The following is a 17,928-nucleotide window of genomic DNA, read 5'->3' as shown; positions in this document are numbered from 1 at the left end:
ACTTTCTCTCTGCTTTTCCTCTTTGAATATGTATGCCTGGTTTCTTTGGCCCTTTAATTATTTTATTTAATTCATGGTTTACTAAGTGTTTTATTTAACCCAGTTTTAACATTAGTATCTATAAGCATCTGACCAGTCCATTGTGTGTGACAGTGTGTAGATATTTGAAAGCCTTAATTTTGGAAACTGCCTTTCAGTTGAAGAAATGTGTTGGTTTCTGTAAACCTGTGTCTGTTTTCACTTTTACTCAGCAGTGTAATCCTGAAATCCATTGATCCAGTTATAAGTAAAGCGTGTATATTTATGAGCTGGGACTGTTTACGCAAACAGAGGACTGAACGAATCAATCAGATTCATCACAGTGCAGTTTCTTACAATTATGTCTGTGTACAAATACCCGTCCTTCTGAGTACCTAGCTCCATCATTAGTATTAATATGTGGGAAGCGTGGGAGCCAAACATAATTCATAAGACTTTATAAGAATTTAATTGTAGAAGGCTGTGAGTCAGTGTGAACTGTCAGGCATTTCACCAAAAACTCTTTATTTAGTTCAGGTAATGCGTGATTGTATACTAGGGATGGCTTGATACCACTTTTTCATAACCAATACTAAAACCGATACTGCAGCCCTAAGTATCTACAGATATAGATCTTTTTTATTATTAGTGTTATTTAAAATTTACCTGCCCAATTGCTTAATTTCATTAATAAACCAATTACATCATTAAGAGCCTTCACCTTCACCCCCCCTAAACCCCTTAAAGAAAAATTATAGCTGTATAGTAATCACTACAGTCCACACAATTTGTGTCAACATTCAAAAGTTTGCAATCAGTGTTAGTGTAAGTCCCATGTGGTTGAAATTAGAATGGAAGAATGGAAATGAGTTTACATATTTATATCCAGAACTAATGCTGATCTGGGATCAGCTCATGTTTGTGCAATTTTATTTATTTTTTTAATATGGGTTTAAATATCTAAAGACACATTTAGATTTAGATTAGCCAGCACTACCTATATGCTGTTGAGTGATTCTCTCAGACAGGTGCCTTTTGGGTATTTTTTTTTTTTTATAAATAATAATAAATGCACGTTTTCCCACTTCAGGCATGAAATCCTAATCATTATTAGACATTTACTTCTCACTGAAGCAAGCAATCTTCAGTCAGACGTTCATTGTTATCTTGGCAACAAAGCCTCACAGCAGTTAATAAAACAGAATACAAAATAAAATAACATGGCTCTTTAGTCCTTGTATCATTCATTAGTTTGATGATAAAAAGACGGAAAAAGAAAAAAAACAATTCATTATTTTGTTTTTCATTTTTTTAATATAATATCAAAAATATATAATAGTTTGTATTTTCTTTTTTTATTTGATTATCCAAACAAAAACTAGAAATGTAAAAAAACGGACCAGAAACTGTAGTCTTTAAGGTCCCATGTGGTTGGAATTGGAATGAAAGAATGAAAATTAGTTTTTTAAACTCTGTGCCTTGCTGATAATTTACTATTTTCTTTAACATCAAAAACACTTTATCTTCTATAGGCACCTCATCACATGTAATCCACATTTACTCCACCGATGGGACATTTCTTCATTAGAGACACATTTACATTACTGGAAAAAGCTTTTCTTTGGGACACTAGTAAGTTTCCTAGTAAGGTTTGGTATATAATGCACTTAAGGGCAGCATTTTCTAATTGAAGAGCAGAAGGGTACCCATAGATGGGCACTTATTAAGACACATAAAATTATTCATGATCTAGAGAGCACACCATCATATTTTATTGCAAGAAGGGGCACCCTAGTGGACACTTTGATTCTCTTTTTTACCCTAATAACTACACTTGCTCTGGAAAAAAATAAGAGACCACTTAAAAATTAGTTCCTTTAATTTTACCAAATTGAAAACCTCTGGAATATAATCAAGAGGAAGATAGATAATCACAAGCCATCAAACCAAGCTAAAAGGAGTGGCATAAAGTTATCCAAAAGCAGCGTGTAAGATTGGTGGAGGTGAACATGCCAAGATGCATAAAAAACGTGATTAAAATGCTGGGTTATTGACTTATAAAAATTAAATTACAAAAAATAAATTTAAAACTTTATGAATATGAATTTGATTTCTTTGCATTATTTGAGGTCTGAAAGCTCTGCATCTCTTTTATTATTTCAGCCATTTCTCATTTTTTGCAAATAAATGTAGTTTATTGAATAAAACAACAATGTCCATTTAACATATATCTATAAACAGCAAAATCAGAGAAACTGATATATATACATATATATATATGTACTATATACATATACTGATATATATGTATATATATATATATATATATATATATATATAAATATACTAAAAATACACTATATAAAAGAAATAATAATTTAAACATACAAAACCTGTCATTGCTATGTAGTGTGTAATATTTAAACCAGTTTAATATAAAATGTTTTATTGAACTTTTAAGTTTTATTGAACACATTTAAGTAATAGTGTGAGTGTACCCAGCTTTCCTACCAGCAGTGTCATATCTCAGAAACAACCCCCCCCCCTCTGTCCTCCAGCAGCTTCTAGAATAGAACAGCGTATCTGTATTAAGGGTGCAGCGGCCTTGACCTTCGCCCCAGTAAATAATGAGGTCTTGTACGGTGGCGGTTCTGCTCTCTGAGCTGGAAGCGCACATGCTAACCATGGCTGGTACCAGTGTTTTAAGCTGAGGAGCAGAATGAAAATGTCATTTTGAGTGTAGGGGAACTCTGTCCCCTGGCAGCTGGTGCAGTGGGACCAGAGTGCAGTCAGACAGAGCCGTCAGCCCGGCCCGATCAAGCTGCACTAATTGAGACGTAATAGCTTCGTAAATTAGCCTCGCTCGCTAGCAATAACACTTATCCATTCCGTGTCATGGAGCTACATGCCTATGAATGTGTAATATCTGGAGGTTATATTAAAGGACAATTTCTTTGGGGTTCTGGTAATAATTACATATTTATATCCAGAACTAATGCTGATCTGGGATCAGCTCATGTTGGTGCAATTTGTTTTATTTTTTTATTTTTTATGTGGATTTGAATAGCATTTTCTACCATCACTATGAATATGCTATTGGGTAATTGTCTCACAGTGGTGCCATTTGGGTATATTAAACAGAATATGAAATAAATTAAAATTGCTATTCAATCATTGCATCATTCGTTCTTCAGATTTTTTATTGATAATCCAAAATTAGAAAATGATTTTTAAATATATAAAAATACAAAAACACAAAACTGCTTATATTTTCAGTTTTTTATTTTAATGATCCAAACAAAAATGGGAAACTTGATTTATATTTTTTCACCAGTGACTTCATCAGTAAAAGGATAAATTTCCTTTATTCATGACTGGAATTGACTGTTTTTATGTTCCTTAGGTCGCCAAACCAAACTACAATGTAGTGAAACACAGGAGGCGTCTCACAGCGGGGAAGCCAATGGTTAGGCTACTGGAATGCCATCACATGACTTTAATCTCATAATGTTACGACTTTATTCTCAAAGTGTTTTTTTTTTAAGTGGCCTGTATAAAAACAGTTCACTTCGAGAATAAAGTCATAATGTAACAATATTAAGGTTGTAATATTACGAGATTAAAGTCATAATATTACGTGAGAATAAAGTCATAGTATTTTGAGGGAAATGTAGTTCTAACTGCTTTGGCTGCACATTAAGATCAGAGCACGGAGGGAAGGAAAGGAGCATTTTCCGCTCATGATCTGTTACAGGGCTGCTGTGATTACCATCAGTTATCTACATTGCTAACCTGCTGTTTACGAATGCTCTGTTGTTACAGTTAGATAATACAGTGTGCAGATTTTAAAAGGGTGGCACCGCTATTATTAGCGAAGCCTTTTGGCTCCGTGTGTGGAGAGCTTGTGTTACTTCGCAGGGATTTTTCTGCTGCATTTTAGTTTGGTTTTGCGATGTAAGGAACGTGAAAAAGTCAATTCCAATCATGAATAAAGGAAATGAATATTTTACTGATAAAGGATGACTGTCTGTGTGTGTCTGCAGTAGGCACTTAAGGTGGAACGGTAATCTGAATAAGAGTAATGTATATATATATTTTTTTCCCACTTTTTGTTTGGATCATCAAATAAAAAACAGAATATACAAGCTCTTGTTGGATTTTGGTATTGTATTTAAAAACGAAAAACTAAATAATTGTTTTTTTTTATTTTCCAGTTTTTTGTTCTAAATTAAAAATCAAAAGAACGAATGATACAAGGATTCTGTCCCCCATAAATGACCTGATTGCTTACCGTCACAGTGTGAACGCACAGGTTAGTTTCCTCTCCTGAGAAGTGTTGCACAAATCCAGGTAAAATCTATTTCTCCACTAATCATTAGAGTAAAACCTCTTAATGTTCTGATAGAGAAATCATATTAACAGTTCTGCAGTGTTTAATAAAAAACAGTCTGGTTTTATAATGGCAGGGACACTGTGTCCTGCTGTGTCCTGCTGTGTCTTGTCTCAGGACAGTTTTCCTCAGGCCTATCACTCTGATTTTATCCCAACATCTAGAGTTAAAAAACCACTATTATTTTGGTGCATTGAAGTGGAATCAAACATACAACATGAAGAGCATCCTTTAATTTAGACCGGATTAAATGCAATGGCAGGCAGAACTGAACTCTGAAGCTTTAGCTAAAGCTTATTTTTTATCCAGCATTTAGACAAGGTTAAGCCACATTGTCAACCTCTCATGAATAATTAGCTTTACTAGCTGCTTCTGCTGTTTAAAACAGGAGTCTTGTTGTCATAGTGTTCGGGGACGGAGGGAGAATAAGACTGTGACTTCAGAAGAGCTTGTTTTGCTGAGATTTTAGCACAGCCAGCACATTGCTTTAAGAATGGGTGAATTGAACAGTAGGTTACATGCTCAATTTATACTAGTAAATACTAACTGTTCACTTTTACATGTGTGTGACATTGAGTGTGTTTATAAAAAGTGCAAAAAAATCCAGTTTCATCAGGATTTCATCTGATCATCAGGTTTGCATGAGTCAAGCAATCCCATTAATCAAATATCTTGTCTATGTCTATTTTTTATTGGTTTATAATAGAATGCGACACTGCTCTTCTTTTAGATTTGTCTGTATTGCTGCAAAGACAGACTTAAGCTTTTTTTAACAAGCATCAGTTACATTTGCATGCTTATGTGCAATCATTTTTCATTAGTTTTATGTTTCAGTTAGTAGATCTTCCTTTTTACTCATTTGAAAATAATTTTACTTTGAAAATGAAGTGATTGTGCTTTTTAACTGTTAATAAAGGTTGATTGTTAAATTATTTATACATTTTAAAGGTATAATTCCATCGAATGCCCTATAAGCTGTTTTTTCTGAAAAAAAAATAGTGCTCCGGGGATAGCTAGAAACAATTTAAAATAGAATTTTTTAAAATAGAAAATTTTCACACTTATAACAGTCTTTGCAATGTCATATATTACCTCACAACATGTGTAATGCCCTGCTAAGAGCCTGTGGGTGGTCGCGAGCCAAGGTGGGCGGGGCCATGAATACTAATTCAGGAGTTGACGTAGACACTGTGCTTTTCCTGATTGATGAACTCGTTTTTCTGAATATTTTCCTTTACTAGGTTAAGGAGGAGTTTCATGTGCAGCATCATATACAACTCAAAGAGATCTACTGTATTTCACAAAGAACAAGAAAAAGTGGATTTTAGTGGAAGGGCACCTTTAACAAAGATTACAATGATTATTCCTGGTTCCTGTCATCTCCAGACCTTTCCAATGTAATGGGTTTGGATTTAGCAACACAGGGTATTTAACACGCTATAGAATTGTATTTTTTTTCAGCATTTTTTCCTTTAAACAGTTGTTTTTTGTATAATTTATTCATATAACACAGTTGACATGTTGAGCCTGACAATGTCATCTCCATCTGACAACAAACACATAAAATTTAGGTTCAATAAATGATTTAAAACAACATGATTGTGCTTTTGAGTTTATATAAAAGTTGATGGTTGATTAATTGAACTGACAAATACACTCACCTTGATGTAATCAGTTAAGACATGTCTGGAATCCATTTTTATTTTAATAGAACAGTGTATTACAAGGATAGTTTGACAAAACAAATGTCAACTTGGCAGGATATGTTTGCTGTCTGAAGTTTTCTCCTTTAATTATCCTCTAAGGCTTTATATCTAATACCAATTGAAGCTTGAATAAAGGCCTGAATTCAGTTTCCAGCACTAAATTAGAAAATAGAACAGCAGAATTTAGTTAGTGAACATTTCTAGGCTGCTTGACAACATATTAGATATCCCATTATGGGACCGTTAATTAACTCATAATTAAATAATTCTCTACTTGGGGAGCAATTTTGATCAAATGAAAAAGATATGATAAAAAAAAACACGATTGTATCACATTTTAAACAGTATATCGTGACACAGTAATATTGTGATGAAACCAGTATTCTGTCATGTATTTCATTTATATGTATGCACTAAATATTCTGCACTTATTCTGCACTTATTATGGGCATTTTTTTGCTACATTACATTATTTTAAGTTGCATTGTTTCTTTTTTTTATATACTTTTATTTAATACAAAATCAGGCTCTTGTTAAGTTCCTGTCATTTGCAATATACAGAGAAGTTGCTAAGTTTTTTTTTTGTTTGTACTGCATATTTAAAACTGTTTTACACTAAACTAATTTTTTATTTAGTGTTGGTAGTTTATTCCTAAATTAAATTTAAAATAAAAATATTTTCCAGTGTTTTTTTTTCTTCATATTTCCAAGGTAATCACAAAATACACAAAAAATACTGTGATATTATTTAAGGGTCATATTGCCCACCCCTATTATCCTCTATAAAGATCAATTTACCTTATTTTTTGGATTATAAGGTGCACTTAAAATCCTTACATTTTCCCAGAAATTGACAGCATGCCTTATAATCCTGGGCACCTTATGTATGAATTCAATTCAATTTCAGTCAGGTATTAAGGAGCAGTAAAGCCACTTCGCTGAAGTACAGTGTTATAAGTGGAAGGGTTCAGCCTGCACCATCAGCTGCCAGCAGAAGGCGGCAGCAGCGAGGCACTCATCCCCAGAGTTCTAGGGGTAATTAGTGCTAATTAGCTTCACCTGCAGGTTCCTGTATTTAAGGCTGTGTTTCCTGCTTGCCTTTGTCACACCTTTTTTGAGAGGTGACCGGTAAGGTTGCACCAGCCAGCAAAGAACAACAAAGAAAAGTAAAGAAAACCAAAGAAAAGTTAAAGCTTAACTAAAGACAACTAAAAAGGAAGGCAAAGCAAAGCCAAGAAGAAAAGCAGTTTCAGGGGCTGAATTGTTTAGCGCCCCTTTTATTTTGTATAAAAGAAAAAGAGAAGGAAACACTTATTTCAGTTGTCAGAGTTTCTGGGAAAAGCTTTTTAGTTTGAGCCACACCACATGTGGTGTCTCCTTTGTTTGTTTTCCCGCCTTTTTCCCTACTAGCACTCTTAAGGGTGCAATTTCTGTTATCAGCAGTTTTCCCCCCGTGGTGTGCAAAATCACTTCAACAAATTCCATTCTATCATTCTACATTACATTTTATTATTTCCCTTACTAAAACAATAAACATTTATTTTCAATTTAAACATATTTGTTTCTTTTGGCATACAGCCACTTTAATTTAAAGCCTGTTCTCACAGGTTTTTCCTCTGCGCTTGGGTCCATTCCCTAAACGTCCCGTAACAATAAGGGTGAGTTTTCAGTGAAGTTTCTCCAGCACTAAGACTGGGTGCAGCAGCATTAGCATTAGCTGCTAACTGCAGCACTAGTTCTTTCGCTGTTCAGAGGTGAGTATATTGGACTGTAGTCTGCGTTTTTACCGTGTTAAAATAAGGTATGGGGAACACTCAGGGTTCCCCACTATAACGCTGCAGTTAGTGGCTAATGCTAATGCTGCTGCACCCTGCTTTATTGCTGAAGAAACTTCACTGAAAACTCGCCTATAGACAAAATATTGGAAATCTAAGCTTACTGTAAATCAGGGGTGTCCAACCTTTTTTTGTTGGGGGCCAGAAGGAGAAATATATTTGAAGTCACGGGCCACACTCTGTAATGAAACAAACAATGAAATATACCACTTTAAATAATACATTTTTCTGATTACTTTCATTTACACACCATTTTACTTGACTTACTATCTTTATCTTTGACAGTGTTGTGTAGACTAAGATTTTTCAAATTGATGTTTCATTTCATGATGTCTCTTAATATTTAACTCCTTAATTACGGCAATTTTTAGACTCTTTGGCCCGTTTTTCTGCGCTACAACTTCACCCTCTCCGCTTTTAGACTCTTTGGCCCGTTTTTCTGCGCTACAACTGCGCACCCTCTACGCTTTTAGACTCTTTGGCCCGTTTTTCTGCGCTACAACTGCGCACTCTCTCCGCTTTTAGACTCTTTGGCCCGTTTTTCTGTGCTACAACTGCGCACTCTCTTTGCTTTTAGACTCTTTGGCCCGTTTTTCTGCGCTACAACTGCGCACTCTCTCCGCTTTTAGACTCTTTGGCCCGTTTTTCTGTGCTACAACTGCGCACTCTCTCCGCTTTTAGACTCTTTGGCCCGTTTTTCTGTGCTACAACTGCGCACTCTTTCCGCTTTTAGACTCTTTGGCCCGTTTTTCTACGCTACAACTGCGCACTCTCTCCGCTTTTAGACTCTTTGGCCCGTTTTTCTGCTCTTCAACTTCACCCGTTTCTGACACCTAGCGTTCAAACTTTGAATCTCACATTATAAAAACCTGTTTAACAGCGGGCCAACTTTCATTCTATTTCTAAAATACCTCGTGGGCCGCTCCAAAAAGGAAACGGGCCGCAAATGGCCCGCGGGCCATAGTTTGGACACCCCTGCTGTAAATAAACGGAATTGCTTTACTCACCCAAATAAACAGCTTTTAGGAGAGAAATCTGTATAGATTTACATCCAGAGCTCTTTTGACTTTGAAAGATCCAAAAAATATAGTAAAATAATGTTTTTATGGAATCAAAATTAGCTCTTTTGCACCATGTCTCTAAAGCATATGTTGCTACCTTTACTTTCTCAGGATGTTTCAGCATATTCCTTTACCTTGCTTATCATTCTGTAGTAATAGCTTCAGTTCAACGTGCCTCTGTGTAGTCTTCTTCTCCTCTGTCATTGATATTCAGCGCTCCACACAGCCGATGCACTCATCAGAGGCAGCATTGACCCCGCATCTGGGGCAGTTCATGACGCTGCGTTTGTGGCCTCTACACCCTCCCAGACTCCTCTGGGCTTTACCAGATCCTATCGGCTTTAATAAAGCTGTGCGCATCACAGACAAGGAAACTCCTCTCGTCTCCTGCATGCATGAAACCAGAGTTACAGATGCCAAGGGCCTGGTCTGCTCTGGTTAGCCTGTGCATTATGCATAAGGAATGATGCCCTATTCTTTATATGAGTTCTTCTGGGCTGAGAATGTGCTTACTTCATTTATTTATCACATTAACATGCATGGAGCAGGCACTTGAAGTTGGAAGATGATTGCAAGAGTTTGGAACTGTCCTAAAGTATTCAGACATCCTTAATTCTTAATATCATACAAATTAGAGCCACACTTTGCAACTATTGCATAGTAGCACATCTTTAATAAATTCAGCCTCCAAATTTATCTCATTAGTGGCAGCGAACCCATGCACTCACGCACTAGAGAATTAGGGAAATCAGAACATGAGAACATGTTTATTAGCCATGTAAGCAATATTGTGAGAGGAGAAAGCAATGTTCCTCTTTATTTCCTAAGCCCTCACATTCTATTGGTCACTGGTATCGAACCCAACCCAACCCTGGGTTGCCTTGCTTAACACGTTCGCCTCCCAGCACTGGGGTATTGGGTTCAAGTCCCTTTTTCCACCGGGGACTCCGGTTTTCTCCCACAGTCCAAAAACATGAAGATCAGGTAAATTGGATATTCTAAATTGCCCTAAATTGATCTGGTGTGTGTGTGTGTGAAGTGTGTGGTATGTATGTAAGTTTGTGTGTGTGTGTTTAAAATGTATGTACTGGGTAAATGCTGTAGTGCCCAATGCAGTCCTCCAGGTGGACGGTCGTTTCTGGTTGAGAGTACGCTGTGCACTATTGGCTGCCACTTCTTACTGGTGTGTAGATGAGTGCTGAGTATGAATGGTTGTATGTAAAATGTGTAAATTGTAAAGCATCCTTGGGTTTCCAGAAAGGTGCCATATAAGGTGAACTACATTAAACATACTGCTTATTTTCAAGTAAGACTATAGAGTTACTAGGTCAAGGGAATCAAACCAACAACCTTCAAGTCCCAAGTCCACTTCCTCAACTTTCTTATTTCAAAAAGTGCCAACTTTACAATACAGGCTGTGTGCTATAATATAAGATCTAGGCACAATACTGGTGGCCAAATGACAAAGATCAATACACCAGTGTCTTCTAGCTTAAGAGGGTCTCAAGAGTACTATTGGGGTTATGTTGCAGTTTCTTGATCACCATATATTGTTAAATTTTGGATGAATAAATGAATGACATTACACATATATGGCACTTTTCTTGATGCCAAATGATGCTTTGCAATCATGATTTACACACAACCATTTACACTCAGCACTCATCACCAACACCAATGCGAAACAGCAGCCATTTTTTCAAATTTTCTTTCTTTAGCTAGGCCAAATGTTCCACCAATTTAGCTGCTAACCAGCTGTCCTATCACTAGTGGTGCCTCAACTGAAGGAGGGTGAAGACTAGCACATGCCTCTTCCGACTCTTTTAAAACTGCTGCTGATGCAGCATTACAGAGTAGCATTACAGCGTGTTTGGAGGAAAGTGCAGCGACTCGGTTCCGATACATCAGCTCACAGATGCCTTGTGCTGATCGACATCACCCTTTGGAGTGATGTTGGTAGAGAGTACCATCTACCCACCTAGAGAGGGCAAGACCAATTGGGCTCTCTCAGGGCTCTGGCAGCTGATAGGAAGGTGCATGACCAAGATTCAAACCAGCAATCTTCCCATCATAGTGGCAGGACCTTAGTCTGCTAAACCATTCAGAGCCCCAGAATCGACTGTTAATTTTTTTTAAGAAATGCTACCCATTTCCTTTCATGCCGACCCCTTACCCTCAAAACCAGGAGTGAATGTCCTACTCTCTTTCTCTTATCGAGGAGTTGACCCAATCCATAGTGCCAATCCATATCTGGGCATACAGTCATACACACATTCACACACATTCATACTTACACCAACACATACACCAGGCTGTGGGGGAAACTTGTCAGTGTAGTATTGTCTTAATGATTTTTGATAAAAAGTATTTAAATGTACTATGATTAAAACATCTTTTTTGCACATTTTTCTGTACATTTTAAAATGCTAAATCCCCTAATAAGAAGAGACATCTGGATGCACTTGAACATATAGTTCGCAGTTTGTGTCTGGCACTCAGAGAAGATCCCCCTCCCCTATAGAGAACAGTTTTACATCAGAAGTGCCAGTGGTGAGAGACTGAGATACTGCAATAGTGCGAAAGTTCTTGCAATCCTGACTGTTCTTTTATTATGCATGAAATAATAAAGCCCTTATTCTGTAATCGCATGATTCCTCCCAACTTTTTTCCTCAATGAACGTAAGTAGTTTTTATTTGTTTTCAGGAAATACCACCCATTTCCATTCATGCTGATCCTTTTTCTTCAAATCCAGGAGTGAATCTCTTACTCTTCTTCTGGTATTGACGTAGGAAACGCAACAAAAACATTGCGCCCCATTACTAATCAAGCTGCATTATTTATGCTCCCTCATTACTTATTCATTTCAGTTCCTCTGTATGCCACTGCTGAATGCCTGAGCCAATACAACCCCCCCAAAAATCCATTTTAACCACGCTATGCAAATGTGAACCCATGTTTCCATCAGAATGAGCTGGTTCTCTTTATTATCAGGGCTGACTGCAGGGCTCCCCACCACGTCCGCTCGTTCTTTAAATGCACTTGATCCTACTGGGTGAGCCTGAGATCCACATTCAGAGGAATGCCCACACTGAAAAAGAACAAAAAAAAAACTTTAGATGTCATAATTAGGAAAAACAGCTTTACATACATCCTGATTTGAGCTGGAAATGGTAGAGTCAATGCTAACAGTATTTCCAGGACTTTCTCAGAGTGAGAAGAACCGAGAGGAAGTGCCAGATTGCAATGCTTTTAAAAGGAAGACAAATGTTACATTACGGGAACAATAAATGATTAAACATATTGGGCCCTATCTTACATCCTGATCAAGGTGCATGGTGATGCTTATTGCTCCCCAACAGTCTATTTTCATGCCTTCCACCTGCGTCAGGTGTTTAAGCAATTTTTTGGTACATTGCTATCTTGGCAGTGGAAAGCACAGGTGTGCCATTGACTGAAAAATGTCTAGAGTACAGTCAACAGATAAATGTTTATTGCTGTCTTAGCAATGTATTACGTCCAAAACACCTCCTTGATTATTAAAGAGCATTAGTACATGCTTTTTGCATGTTTCAAGCCGTTTAAAGCATACTTTTACCCTAGCCCTTGCTCATGGTTTTTGAGCCATATATACAGAAGTAGTGTAGTAGCCAGAAGTTTCAGTATAGAGTTGTAGAGGTTCCTAATGGTGTCCTGCAATAATCCATCTCAAGCAGCTTGAATATTCACACAGGTCTTGCAGATTGTGAGGTAGGTGTGAATTGTTAATAGAGCATCCAATAGAGTCACTTGCCTTTTTTTAGTCAGGGATGGATCTGGCAATGTGTTTGGTCATTGCATAGTATATTTTCCTTCAAAGCAAGCTCTTGAGATGGTAGCAGTATGTGGACGAGCATTGTCCTGATGGAACAGTGCACCAGAATGTGTGTTAAAAAAAGTAGAGACACTGGTTGAAGGACCTTATTAACGTAAGGTTGGACTTTTAGAATGCCTGTAATGAAGACCATGTAAGGGCTGGTGCCCGATCGAGGTGTCCTCCAGGGCATCGGAGGGCGCGCCAGGCTAGCGCCGAGGGCTAATTGGCTAATTATCAACACCTGCTTTCATCAGCTTATAAGCAGCGCCAACCAGCCACTCGGCGCTGGATCTTTGAAGCTCGGGAGAGCGAATCTATGCCGGTTTTTCGAGCGAGCCCCGGCTCTTTATATCTATCTCTTTTTCCCTTTCGAGTTTGGTGGAGCTGTGTAGAGCAGTGAGCTCCACGGCCGCCATCTACCTGTCTCTAGTTTGGTGGAGCAGAGCGGTGTGCTCTTTTCTGCCGCCCCTCTCGAGTCTGTGTGTGTGTGTGTGTCTGTGTGTGTTTCTCACTGCGAGGCACGCGGTTGTTTACCTTCCCTCTCCCGCGCTGTTCCTCTCCTCTCTGGTGGAGCAGCGTTTAATTCCATAAGCACCTTAGTTCAGTTTTGTTTTCGTTGGAAGCCCCTTTTGTTTAGTTAATCCTTCACCTCGTCTCATAAGAGGTAGCCGCTTCCAGGCAAGCCTTATTTACATTTTCTCCCCCTCACTCTAACGCACGCTAGGTGTGGCTTTTTGTTTTCCACCCGTTTTTACTCTCCGCCCGTTTTCGTTGCTCCGCCCCTTTCGGCGGAGGATCTTTAAAGTGCGATTAAAGCGGCCACATCCCAATCCGCTCGCTGGTGCAGCGGTTAGAGCACTGGGCTGCGACCGCGGCAGCCTGAGTTCGATTTAATAAGGACATATATATATATATATATATATATATACTATTAATATTATATATATATATATAATATTATTATATAATATTATATATCCTATTAATATATATATGATTATATATAATTTATTATTATTATTATAATTTTTTCAATTTTTCTTGGGTTTACCTGCTTTGAGATCTACTGGTCTGCGACTGGGTCTGCCGATTGTGTGGTTGGAGCTGCTGTTTGCATAGCACTCCACCCCCACCCCCTTACAGACCAAAGGTGATCTGGCATCGTATTTCCATCATATACTAGCAAATTGTACCCCACACTATAACACTAGGCCTTCTGGATGTGTAACAGGCAAACTGTTGATCTTAGCGATGAGACCACAGTACCTCAACACATGGATTTGTTGGTCGTCTTCACTAAGACAAAAGCTGGACTCGCCACTGAAGATGATTGACTGCAATTCTGAGTCACTTTTTGACAGTCTAGCACGACCAGAGGTGGAAAAAGTACTGAAAAATTGTAGTTAAGTAAAAGTACCTTTTACTTTGCTAAAATTCTATTCAAGTTAATGTAAAAGTACCCATCTAAAAATCTACTGTAGTAAAAGTATTATTTTTTAACTTGCCATTGCTATGCTTTAACTGCTATTTACATGTTTTTTTTTAACATCCAAGCAGATTGTTTAATGTTTCCAATAAAAACTTAAGGCATTATCATGAGAAACATGAAAACATGCATGCACAGTGCCGTAAAGAATCACATATCTATGGGTAGCATAACTCGACAGAACACCGGTTCCCCCGAGCCGCACACACAGACCCCAGGCTACACAGCTGATTCACTCCCGCTAACTGTAATAAACACTGCATGGAGAAGTTCAGCTGCGCTGCCATGGAGAACAAAACTATTTTTTTTTTTAATTCAGACAATTTCTTTTTTCCCCCAGCATTTCATTTTTTACTCAGTAACGGGGATTTTTACAATGTAGCGAAGTAAATTACTTGTGTGAAAATGAACTTGAGTAAAAGTAAAATTACTTATTTTAAAAATTACTTTAAAAATTACAAATTATTCATAAAATCTACTCAATTACAGTAACGTGAGTAAATGTAATTAGTTACTTTCCACCCATGAGCATGACTCCCCACTTATTTTCTTATCTATTGGTTGATTCCTTCACAATTTTTAAGTGGCCCTAAGCCCAGAGACATCCCTAACTGAATTAAAGGAACATATAAAAATGTATTTTATTTGTACAAACAGCTCTCCAGCTCTTTTCAAAGATGTTCAGTGGTGCTTTCCCACTGTAAGAGAGCTGGTTTGATTCATCCATCACCCAGTACCACAGGTGTTAATGGTTGGTCTTAAGAAACTGATGAGCGTATTGCTGCTCTAGAGTCTCTCCAATTGTAGGCCTTTCTTTTCTACACTCTTAAAAAAAATAAAGGCTTCCAGACGTGTTTATTAGGGCAGACCTGTAGTGTGCAGTCTTGTGGTTTATGTTTACAGACTCAGATGAGTCACAGTGGTTTTACAACCTTTTGGACGGCAGTGGAGATCAATGAACGGATTGGTAAAAGTGGACGAGTCAGCCTTTTTGTGTGGGATTAGCTACTGCAGCAGATAAAATTTACTTTTAAAGGCCTCCCAAGTTTCATAGCTCCCACTCTTTAATTGCAGAGGTGTAAAAGAATGAATTAAATGAACAGATTTTGAAAAAAAGGGAGAGAGCGAGAGAGAGGGAATAAAAAACAGTATGCAGAGGCAGTAATTCAAGCAGCTCATTCTGTTAAAATACAGCTTTTTCACAGTCGGCTGATAAAATGTCACCCGGGGAGGAGAACAAAATCATAATCTGGAATCAATGGGTGACATTTTTGCTGTCCAGCACACATAAGTAAATGCCACTTATGAAAGGTGAGCTGTAACTCAGCTCCAGATTTACCTGCCTCAAGCCTAATAGAGGTCACACTCTCACTATCTTGGGACAGCCTAATAGGTCACCCACTCATTCCATGCTTCTTATAGGTCTTAGTGGTACTCTTTGGAAAGAGTTGTGACATGTTTTCACCGTGTGGCACTTGGAAGAAGATAGGATTAACCAACCAGTTGGGTACAAAACTTTGGACATCCTTGTTTTTAAATTAGGCTTTTGTTGGTTTTCTATATGAAAATAAGAAATGTTTTTTTTTCTTCTTTCCATTTTCTCCCCAATTTACACAGCCACTTACCCAACCCACTCATTAGGACTCTACTATCACGAGTGATGCCCCAACACACCAGGAGGGTGAAGACTAGCACATGCCTCCTCTGATACATGTTAAGTCAGACTCCGCCCCTTTTTTCAAACTGCTGCTGATGCAGAATTACTGAGTAGCATCACAGTGCACTCTGAGGAAAGCGACAGCGACTCAGTTCTGATACATCAGCTCACAGACGCCTTGTGCTGATCGACATCACCCTTTGGAGTGATGAGGGGAAAGAGGGCCATCTACCCACCCAGAGAGAACAAGGTAAATTGTGCTCTCTCAGGGCTCCGGTAGCTGATGGCAAGCGACATGAACGACATTCGAACCGGCAATCTCCCGATTTATAGTGGCAATGCTTAGTCCACTGGACCACTGAGAGCCCCCCCCATTAAGTAACTTTTAGGTGATATTCTAATTTTTTGAGATGTGTTGTATGTGTGGTAACTGCGTATTTACAATCTCATTTAAAATGTTAATAAATTCCTTTATAAAATATTTTAACCAATTTCTAAAGAAGCCTCATTTTAAAGTGTTTTTTTTTGCCTCTAAAGATGCCATTTTGGAGATCTAAGTTTTTTGAGTGACAGTGACGATGATGCTAGTAGAACTCAGCATGCTAGTAGATGCTAGAGTCCACAAGAAAGTAAAATGGACTTTGGTTTGGTTTCATTCTTTCGTCAGCAGTGAACTCCAGAGAGACACAAGCCTCTCATTGTCCACTGATATTAATATTCACAGCAGCAGATGCATCTGATCCAGAGAAACCAGGGGAAATACGCAGGTGCAAATCCATCATTAGCTCCGGAGGAAAGGAAAGAGAGAGAGAGAGAGAGAGAGAGAGAGAGAGAGATAGGAATGGAGGCAGAGAGAGGAAATGGTATCAGGGTGTGTGGGGAGAGGTAGCTGGAACAGTGGGAGAGAAGGAAGGATAGGTGATGAAAGAGAGGCAAACAGAGGGAGAGGGAAAGGTGGGAGAGAGGAAATGAGGGATAGACGGTGAGGGCGAGAAGGAAGGAGAGTAAATGGCAGACTTGGATGAGCAATAGAGGGATGAGAAAGAGAGAGAGAGAGATGAAGGGTGGGAGTGAGGGATTGGCAGGGAGGGGATGGCATAGAGGCGTCAAGCTGTGAAAGTGAGTGCTGCCAAGAACTGTTAGCCTTGCTGATGTCATCGCAAGGTGAAGAGCGTCAGCCTGCCAGCCCCAACTGCCAGCCTCCCTGGGACGCTGTGATTGGCTGGAGTGGGAGGCGGGCATCACAGACCTGCCCTCTGTTTCAATTCAGGCCTTATGTCTTCTGTTTTTACACTAAACACAGTGTAGTTGGCTTTGTAGGGTCTGGGTTTGTGTAGAGTGCTGCTTTCTCTAATGGAACATTAATGTTTTGCAGGGACACTGTATTATAATTACACTGTTTATTGCACTAAATAAGTGACTTCTATAAGCCTGGCCTAAAAATGCCTTTATTGGACTTATATAGGCACATAACCTGTCTATAACTTATATTAATGACTGTAATATTGGCCATTATATGTACTTAGCAAAAACACCCTATAATGTAATCAAGTATGCTGACTTTGTTTTAAAAAAGTGATTTGATTTTATTTTTGTTTATTTCTATGTGTGTGGTTGGTGTGGTGCAATGGATAACACCACTGCCTGCCAGTGAGCCACCATGTGGGAGGCTGGGGTTCAATTCCAGGTGCTTAGGCCAGACTCCTAACACTATATTGGCTAATAGACTACCGTATTTTTCGGACTATAAGGCGCACCGTATTATAAGACGCACTATCAAAGAACGCCTATTTTCTGCTATTTTTCCATACATAGGGCGCATCGCATTATAAGGCGCGTTAAGTGACACTAGAAAGGGTGCCTATATCAAAGTGAACAAGGGTGGCGCCATGTTTCCCTTCCCCCACCGGGGGTGGTCGCT

At 38.5% G+C, this 17,928-nt stretch overlaps 1 protein-coding gene across 1 annotated transcript in view; it reads left to right on the top strand.

Annotated features, from left to right (window-relative positions):
* The window catches only part of fars2 (phenylalanyl-tRNA synthetase 2, mitochondrial), a 249,150-nt gene that overhangs the window by 105,177 nt on the left and 126,045 nt on the right, over nt 1-17,928 (top strand). The window lies entirely within an intron of this gene.

This window comes from Astyanax mexicanus, chromosome 6, assembly GCF_023375975.1.
Source record: "Astyanax mexicanus isolate ESR-SI-001 chromosome 6, AstMex3_surface, whole genome shotgun sequence".
Taxonomy (NCBI): Eukaryota; Metazoa; Chordata; class Actinopteri; order Characiformes; family Acestrorhamphidae; genus Astyanax; species Astyanax mexicanus.
This window is presented reverse-complemented; position numbering and strand designations above follow the sequence as displayed.